Source organism: Capsicum annuum, unplaced genomic scaffold (assembly GCF_002878395.1).
Source record: "Capsicum annuum cultivar UCD-10X-F1 unplaced genomic scaffold, UCD10Xv1.1 ctg81739, whole genome shotgun sequence".
In the NCBI taxonomy this organism is placed as follows: domain Eukaryota; kingdom Viridiplantae; phylum Streptophyta; class Magnoliopsida; order Solanales; family Solanaceae; genus Capsicum; species Capsicum annuum.
This window is the reverse complement of record NW_025892482.1, coordinates 163,356-173,064: the sequence shown is the minus strand read 5'-3', so window position 1 is coordinate 173,064 and position 9,709 is coordinate 163,356. Positions and strand designations below refer to the sequence as shown.

General features: G+C 31.5%; 1 pseudogene; it reads right to left on the bottom strand.

Annotated features, from left to right (window-relative positions):
* Window positions 1-358: 358 nt before the first annotated feature.
* Window positions 359-9,709, bottom strand: part of LOC124895387 — a 13,113-nt pseudogene continuing 3,762 nt past the window's right edge.

Genomic DNA, 9,709 nt, shown 5'->3' with positions numbered 1-9,709 from the left:
GTCACATATTTCCATCTTTTAGAGATTGATTGAAGGAAATTGTATCAATAGAAGTACAAAAGGGAACAACAAACATGATGAATATTACTAGAACTATCAAGAACTTTTTCAAAGATAACAAATACACAGGCACAGTGGGGTTTGGAGAGGGTAGAGTGTATCATGGACAGAGCCATTTTACGCGAAAGGTGGTCTGGTCCACACACTTCGTCAGAAAATTATGTGGTATGTATATAGCGGTTAGTTATTATGCGTATATATTTCAACTTTGAACGCCCTTACTACAACTGAGAAGAAAATTTGCACACTCATCGCCAAATTCCTGGCTCCACCGTTGGAGTGTAAGCGAAACTTACCCCTACATTAAGAAAGTAGAAAGACCATTTTCGATAGACTGCAGCTCAAAGAACGATAACAAGAGGCAATCGTAACAAGCGGAAACAACAACAAGATATATAATAAGATAATCGAGGCTAAAGAAACAATATATAGTAACAAAAATCAATCTTACAATAATGAAAAATAAGAATAATACTAATACTTTTAGAAAAAGTAAAACATTGAATATCCCTTTTACTCTCTTGTACCATAAAAAATATAAATTTGCATATGTTCTAAACCTTCTGTTACATAGTTAAGTTAACTACATAAAATATGTCATTTTCTTTAATTATATACATTAGGCTCAACGGAAACATGCCTAAGGTTTTACGGCTTGTTGAGGTAAATAAGGCTAATGCGTATAATTAAATAAGTGATTAACTTATGTGTATATAATGAACATTGAGAACATGCGCAAAGAAAATTTAAACCGAAATACAAGTGTCTAAATGAAATTTACGTACAAGTTTAAGGATTAATGTCGATATAATGTGTGCTAACTATAGCTCAACCAAAGTCAAGAACACAACTTTAATTTTCTATCCCATTTGTGAATTTTCATAGTAAATATGTTAAGTGAGGTGAAGATTTTTAGCATAGATATAAGACTTTTATAACTATGGATATGGGAGAAGTTAGTACTAAAAGTACAAAACTCGAAGAGGTAGATTTACCTCAAGATATGGATCTACTGAATAAATGGACAATTCCAAAAGTTGAATTAAAAACCATATATGAATATGAATTTTTTGATAAAATAAAACATAAACAAATTATTAAAACAACTGAACAATCTCTTGCGTTAAATGCTGATGAACAGACTATTCAACTCCTAAATAAGCATGATATTGATATTTTTAAACGTAATTATAATTATATGCATATTGGCTTAGGACAAATTGCCTTTCGACCTTTAACCCTAAAGGGTCTCCCTGAAACATTTTTAGCTGCTTTGCGTGATGCTAGAAATCTAAATTTTTGAAAATCCTTAATGGGATCTATTGAATCTACTCTTGCTTATGGTCCTGTATATTTTAATACTCAGCCAAATTTACAATTATCTCTAACTGATGTAAATATTCTTCATGCTTTAACCTTAAATGTGAAAACTCATGGATATGATTATGCCCCTGGATCTGAACTAATAGGATTATCTTACCGCATATACTATCGATTATTATCAACTCTAAATCCTCGATGTAAGTTAATTGATGATAATTCTGATTGCACTATGCTTATTGAAACTAATTTTATAAAATCTAGGGTCACTACCCGAAGACCTATTAGATGGGATGAAATTGATTTCCCCCAAACATGGATTTTAAATTCAGTCACTTTCCCAAAACAATTGGCGGACGATGTGACTAATTCAGAGTTAACTCAAGTAACTCAAAATCTAGATGGACGAATTTGTCTACAATTTGATAGTAATCCCCCAGTCTATAGAAATTCTTTCTCAATACCACGAAGACTTCCTTCTATTCATCATATTTCTCCTATAGAACCTTAGTATGGTCCAGCTAGGAATCGAGCGGCATCTTTGCATACTATTAATTCTGCAGATTCGCATACTACACCTAAAGGTGTAGAAAAGATAAAAATCAACTCAAAAACTAATATAGTTCAAGATTTTGATATTGAAAATCCTACCCCATCTGAAATGGATTTTGACATCAATTCTGTTTAACCATGATGACACAACTTATTGATTTTAGTCCTGGTTCTCAGGCAAGAAAATATATTCAGAAAGAATTTTTTCTGAAAAATGGAAAACCTTTAGGACATGGTTTTTTGAAACTTATACTCCTGATGAATTACGAAATATTTCAGAAGAATTCTATGAAATTTGTGTTTTACATAATAAAATTATTTTCTTTGTACCATGGTTCATGTCTGCATATTTACCGTCATATGTCAAAATAATCGAAAGATCTTATCAAAATTCTGATGGCACAATTACTCAAGCATTCTATCCTCCTCAGTCTTTCTTTATATTGCCCAATAATACTGGCATGACTTTTTCTGCTTTTCAAAAGTTTGTCGGTGAAGATGTGGGAAAAATTACTGTTTCTGAAATAAATAACCTTATAGCCCAAAATAATTATTTGAGTCTTTATGTTAAGGTTTTAGGAGAACACATTTCCTCTCTTGATAAAAAACTTAACGAATTAATTGAGTTAGTTAGCAAACTTAGCATCCAGATGAATTCCTCTAACATTCCTTCTACTTCCAAAATCACTGATGAAGAAGAATATATTTTATCAAAATCTTGTATTCAAAGACCTCCTGAAATAGAAAGATTTGAAAAAGCTTCTCAATTAGACCAATTAGAGAAACTCTTAGATAAAAAATTCTCTCATTTAAACATTCAACCTCTTAATATTTCTGATGATTTTGTACAGAATCTTGAGTCTAATTTTGCTGATAATATTGAGTCTACTCAAAATACTGGAGATGTAATCTCTTCCGAGCTAAATAAGCTAAAAGGTATGATTAAGAAACAACCGGGAAAGAAATACGCTGATATTGATAATATGCAGTAGACATATTATCCACGCCCAACTCCTCAAGATGTTCTGATAGAGGAAAGGGAATGGAATCAGACAAATACTTCTTATAGTGGAGAAGCCATTTATGAATGAAATATTGACGGATTATCTGACCGACAAATCTCTATTTTTATCCATCGTATGTCCATGTATGCTACTATTGCCATAGCCACTTCTTCGCCAGAAAATCGGGCCAATCACACCGACCCAACAATTTGTAAAATGATTGTTGCGGGATTTACTGGCCAACTTCGAGGCTGGTGGGATAATTTATTGGACGATGATAAACGCGAGGCTATTTTTAATGCCACCAATGATAAACCCGGGAAAGATAATCTAGGCCGACCTCTTCGGGCAGGACGTTCAGATGCTGTCTATACCCTTATCCTTACAATTATTGAACATTTTGGAGGAAGATTTACTAATCAGTCTGAAAACATTAGGACCCTTCTTAATGGTTTAAAATGTAAACACTTAGGCAAATTTAGATGGTATAAATATACCTTTCTTAGTAGGGTTATGGATTCACCCGAAAGTAAGTATGACCATTGGAAAGCTAAATTCATTGATGGCCTTCCACCTTTATTTGCTGAAAGAGTTAGAAAATCTCTTAGAGGATCTTATGGAGAAGTCCAGTATTCAGAAAAAACTTATGGTCAGCTTATTGTAGCTTGTACTTAGGAAGGCTTAGCCCTTTGCAACGAGTTGAAATTAGCTAGACAAATTAAGCTTGATAAACTCAGAGAAAAATCCCAATTAGGAGACTTTTGTGAGCAATTTGGTATGGATAAACCCTTCGTACGAAAACCCCAAAGATATTCCAAGCCTAATAAATCCTATAGAAATAAATGTTCTAGGCATAGAACCAAGGAAGAACGTGAAACTAGAAAATCCTTTCGTAAGTCTACCAAATTCACGAAAAATAGATCCAAAAGAGAATTAGCCAAAATTAAATGCTATAAGTGTAACCAGTATGGTCATATAGCTCCAAACTGCAAATTACAAAAACTCAAGTCCTTAGGACTTTCTGAAGAAGTTCATGACCAAGTTTATAATTTATTATATACCTCTGATTCTGAATCTGATTCTACATCTGAAGATGATTTTGAATTACCTAATTCTGATAGTGAGCTCGATCAGGTTAATAAATATAATGACAGTGATAATGATGTTTGCAATTGTGATGAAATGATGTATAAACTTTAAGCGCAATTCGAAGATCTTGATTTAAATGTTCAAACTCTTACTGCTGAAAATTTTCTCGAATTACTAAAAGAAGTTACTGATGAAAAACTGCGTGAAAAAATCCTTAATTTTGCTACTCAAAAAACTTCTGCTAATACTAGTATTTCTAAAGATAACTCTTTTGATAATCATCACATGTCTTATTCCTTAGCCGAAGTTAATCAACGTCTTGCGTTGAGTAAAATCCCAGGTAGAGATACTACCTTTAATGATTTAAAAATCGAAGTTGAACAATTGAAAAGGAAAATTGTTTCCTTAAAACAAAATTAGATGATCTCCGATCATAGAATTTCGAAAATTGAAGAAAAGATTATTGAAATCCCTGAAACTTCTTTTACCTCAAAAGGAAAAGATAAGGATTTGGAATACTCTGAAAATGATGAAATTGATAAACTTAGTCCTCCAACAGAAGATTTGAAAAGGGATTATTTCTTGGGGATGATGCAAATTGTTATAGCTCATAAATGGTATATAAATTGCACTATTTTGATAAATAAGGAATTTTCTGTCACTAATGTTGCTATGATTGATAATGGTTCTGATGTTAGTTGTATTCAAGAAGGACTAATTCCAACCGGGTATTTTGAAAAAACTACTCACATAGTAAAATCTGCATCTGGTCATACTCTTGATATCAACTATAAATTACCAAATACTCATATATGTCGAGATAATGTCTGCATTCCTCATTTCTTCTTTTTAGTAAAAAAATCAGTTATATCCTCCTATTATCTTAGGAACACCTTTTATAAATGCTATCTATCCTTATACACATATTGATGTAAATGGTTTTAAGGCTACTTATAAGAATAAACAAATCTCTTATCCTTTTGTTACTCATCCTATAACAAGAGATATAAATACCCTTATCAATATGAAACAAAAACAAATTAATTTTTTACAATTGGAACTAATGAGTATTAATATTTTTGATACTTTAAAATCAGTAAAAGTCCAAGAAAAAATAAAAATGACTTTAGTGAAGAAAAGATTCCTAAAAAATCTCGACCCTGTCAAATGAATACAGAGTTAGTGGAATTTTGTAAGACAGAAATTGATAATCTTTTACAAAAGGGTCTTATAAAACCCTCAAAATCTCCTTGGTTTTGTACCCCTTTTTATGTCAATAATGCTGCTAAAAAGGAACGAGGAGTACCTCGACTAGTTATAAACTATAAACCTCTGAATAAAGTTTTAAAATAGATTCGATACCCTATACCGAATAAAAAGGACTTACTTTCCAGATTATATGATGCTAATATATTTTCTAAATTTGATTTAAATCTGGATATTGGCAAATTCAAATTGATAAAAATCATACTTATAGAACTGCTTTTAATGTCCCTTTTGGACAGTATGAATGGAATGTCATGCCATTTGGTTTAAAGAATGCTCCTTCCGAATTTCAAAAGATTATGAATGACATTTTTAATCCCTATATGGACTTTATCACTATCTATATTGATGATATTTTATTATTTTCAAAAACTCTTGAGTCTCATTTTAAACATTTGCATACGTTTAAACAAATAATTATTCAAAACGGCTTAGTCATCTCTAAACCAAAGATAAGTTTATTTCAGACAAATATTAGATTTTTAGGACATAATATTTCTCAAGGTTCTATTGAACCTATACAACGAGTTCTAGAATTTGCTAAAAAATTCCCTGATATTATTACTGATAAAAAAACAACTTCAAAGGTTTCTCGGTAGTCTTAACTATATTTCCCCTTTTTATGAAAATTTGTCTAGAGACTTAGCTCCTTTATATGATATACTAAAAAAGGATCACAAAACTCCTTGGACTCAATCACACACTAATTTAGTAAAATTAATTAAAAACTGAGTTCAAACCCTTCCTTGTACTTCTCTTGCAAACCCTAACTGGTTAAAAATCGTTGAAACTAACGCTTCAAATATTGAATATGGCGGAATACTTAAACAATTTAATCCCCATACGAAGACTGAATGTTTGATTTGATTTTATTCTGGTAAATGGACAGAAAGTCAGAAAAAATACGCCACGGTAGCCCATGAAATGTTAACTATTGTAAAATGCGTTTTAAAATTCCAAGATGATTTGTATAACCAAAAATTTATAATTAGAACTGATGCTCAATCCGTCAAATTTATGTTTAAGACTTCAAACATGATGCCTCTAAATTAATATTTGCGCGGTGGCAAGCTCAATTAGCCCATTTTGATTATGAAATACAATATAAAAAGGGTAGTGAAAATTCTTTGCCTGATTTTCTATCTCGAGAATATCTAACATGAATTTTTATACATACTTCCTCTTTGAGAAAACTATAATAACTATTATCAAATGCATTTCTCTAAACAAAGATATTCATTTTCTTATCGTAGAAACTCTAATTCGTAGCCTAATAGAAGAAGAAAATTTTGTTCACCATGACGAATTCCTTGAAAAAGAAATTTATTGGTTTGATATTGACTTAAGAGATTAATGTTTACAGATATAATGAAGTTCTTTCTACACTTCTTCTCTGCAAAGTTCTTAATCACCTTTATAAAAGCAGTTCCTCTAAATATGGATTTACACATGCTCATACTATGGAAAGTCATTGAGGACCTTATCACAAAGGACACACTTTATGAAGATCTCTCTGAATATATGTCATGGTATGCTGATCAAATTCCTGATTATTAATGCAGTATGGATCCTCCTTGGCAACTCGCCAAAGGTAGAGGACGAGGTGGAAGAAATCAAAACTCTTCATATCAAGGAGGATGAACAAACCCTTCATATTTTGATCGAAGAAATTCTGCATATAGCTCTGCAAGTTCTAATTTCCCTATATTGCAGCAAGGAAATAGAACTTTAATTAATTCAAAAATTCCTCGAGATTAATCTTCATCATCCAAAACTCTGAATATTGGTTCTTCTGTACATTTAGAAGACATTCCTGAAAATCATCCATTATACAAACAACTGCAATCTTATCTATCAGATCAACAAAAAACTGCAGATTCTTTTGCGTCCATAGTTCAAGAAAATTCTGAAGATAAGCCTTCTTATGAAAAATTGGATGCTAGAGAACTTATATTATATATTGAAAATCAGTATATTCCCAGACAAGAAAATTCTGAAGGAGCATGGAGACTACTCAAAAATTACCTTACTGCCAACGTATATTTTACTGGCGAATCATACAAAACTCGAACTTATTATGAACATATATTAGTGCAAACCTTCAGTGCAACCTTTGATCACAGCCCCCTCGGAGAAACTACCCCTTGAGTTCATGGATACTCCAAAATGGTAATTAAAAAACTTATTCCTATTGAAGAATGGGGAATTTCGTCAATGACTCAACGATCTATGCCAATGGAACCAATGGGCTAAACACTTGCCAATTTCACTTACTGGGATTATATTAAAGCCTTTTCTCAAGTATTATATTATAATAATTATAAGCACAAACACACTTGGTTCATAAAAATTTGTGCTAAAGTATTTGAAAAACCTATCCCAAACTGGTTTATTCAATGGTGGTCTCAACATGGACCTACGGTCAAAATATTACCTCCAGAATATTCTTCTTTATATTACTCATGGAAAAAGTCCTCTCCTTTCTTAACTGAATTATATCTTTCAGATCATATTTGTAAAATCAATACTATTGATCAGATGTATTTCTATATAGAATTCTCTATCCCTTGGATCCATCGTTGGTCCATAGAAATAGGCTATGACACTCAACAAATTCCTGCCTTATACCGAACATTTTATTGTAATTTCTGGAACAAATTGCTTCGGAAAGATCTAGAAACTAAAATCACCTATGGTCATGACCAACGGGAGGAAATAGTCAAGAAAATTGTTGAATAAGAAAAAACTCCCAAAAAATCAATTTTGGTGAAAGAAAAGAGTCTTAACTATGTTTCCCGAAGAATATCTGCACATGGCGGCAATAAAATGCAAATGATAGAAGAATATTTATCAGAGGTCAGAGATAAATTACTTCAAACTGTTGAGCAAAATTCAGACATATCAATGAATAGTACCGAAATAAATACTGAAGATATTACTGATTCACAACCTCCGAAAATTCTGATAGAAGAAGAAGAAATTGAAAAGGCTGAAGCATTCATCAAGAAATGGAAAGGAAAAGACAACACATGACTGATGGATAAGATATAACTGTAATAATTTCCTCTTTGTAATAGTAAAATCACTGTGCACAGGAACCCATCTATTACTGTGCAAGATTCTCTTTTTTATTATTTATAGGCGCCTCATTCTTGAGAAGAGGCAAGAGTTCAGAAATTCTCTCCTTTTATTTTTCAAAAACTCTCTCTCTCCCTCTCTCTTTGTAATATATTCAAGAATTAAATAAAGAAGAAGCTACTTGTTTACTACTATTTCAGTTTGGTTCCCGGCTAGTCAGGTACATATCTCTTTACTACTTATATTCATTTACTTAAACTTCTACCATAGTCCAGCCGTGACTATGTCCGGCTAAAATATTTTCTTATATCTATGTTGAAGATCTAACTTCGCTGACATGTTAACTATGAAAGCTCCAGACTCTATCAAAATATAAAAGAATCTTTTTAATTTCTTGACTTGGTTCCAAAATGGAGGTACAGTCGAGTTCAATACACTTATGTTAACCTTGTCTCTGTGACACTGTCTAGTAAGTTGTGCTTCTCTAGCCCGTATTGTTGAGAAAAGGGCGAATTTTCGCACAATTAGAACTTCTAGACACACAGGTTCAACATAAGGTTATTAAATCTCTGACAAGCTCCATATTTGGGTAAAAGAGTCCATACAGTCATAAAATTACTTAAGATTCTTTTCTATTTCGGTTGATGCTTTGGTTCGGTCTTCCGACTTAGGCTTAATCCGATATTATTATATGGTCTGGTAGGCTATTATTATTATTATTATTATTATTATTATTATTATTATTATTATTATTACAACAATAGTCGTCCCCAAAATGGAAAGATTTAAATATTTAATTACCTTTCCAAAAGGTGAAACCAATTGTTGGAGGGCAGTTATTCGATCCCCCAATTTCTCTTTTCTCACGTTATTTAACAAAAATTGAAAATTGTCACCATTTTCTTGGACAACTAATCATTTTACTTAATTAACATGACCAAAAATTTCTCTTTAATTTAATTAAGATGGATAAAGTATACTTAATTAAAACATTAATATTCCACTATTTCCTTAACGATTAAAAAATCTTTCTTACAAAGGAAAATTTTATCACTTATACATATCCATTTCACTCTTAATTAATGATAACTTTTTATAGACATATAAGTATCTAAAAGTCCAGGAGTATGTTTAACATCACAAGTTTTAAAAGTCGTATAACTGCATGACATATTTAATCAGGGTAGAACTAGGAGTGGGCATATTTTAGTTTAAATCGAAAAAACCAAAAAACTAAATCGAAATTTAATTTTGGTTTCGATTTTTTGGTTTTTTGATTTCTCGTCAGATTCGATTTGTAATTTTAAAATTTTGGTTTTTCGATTCGGTTTTCGGTTTTT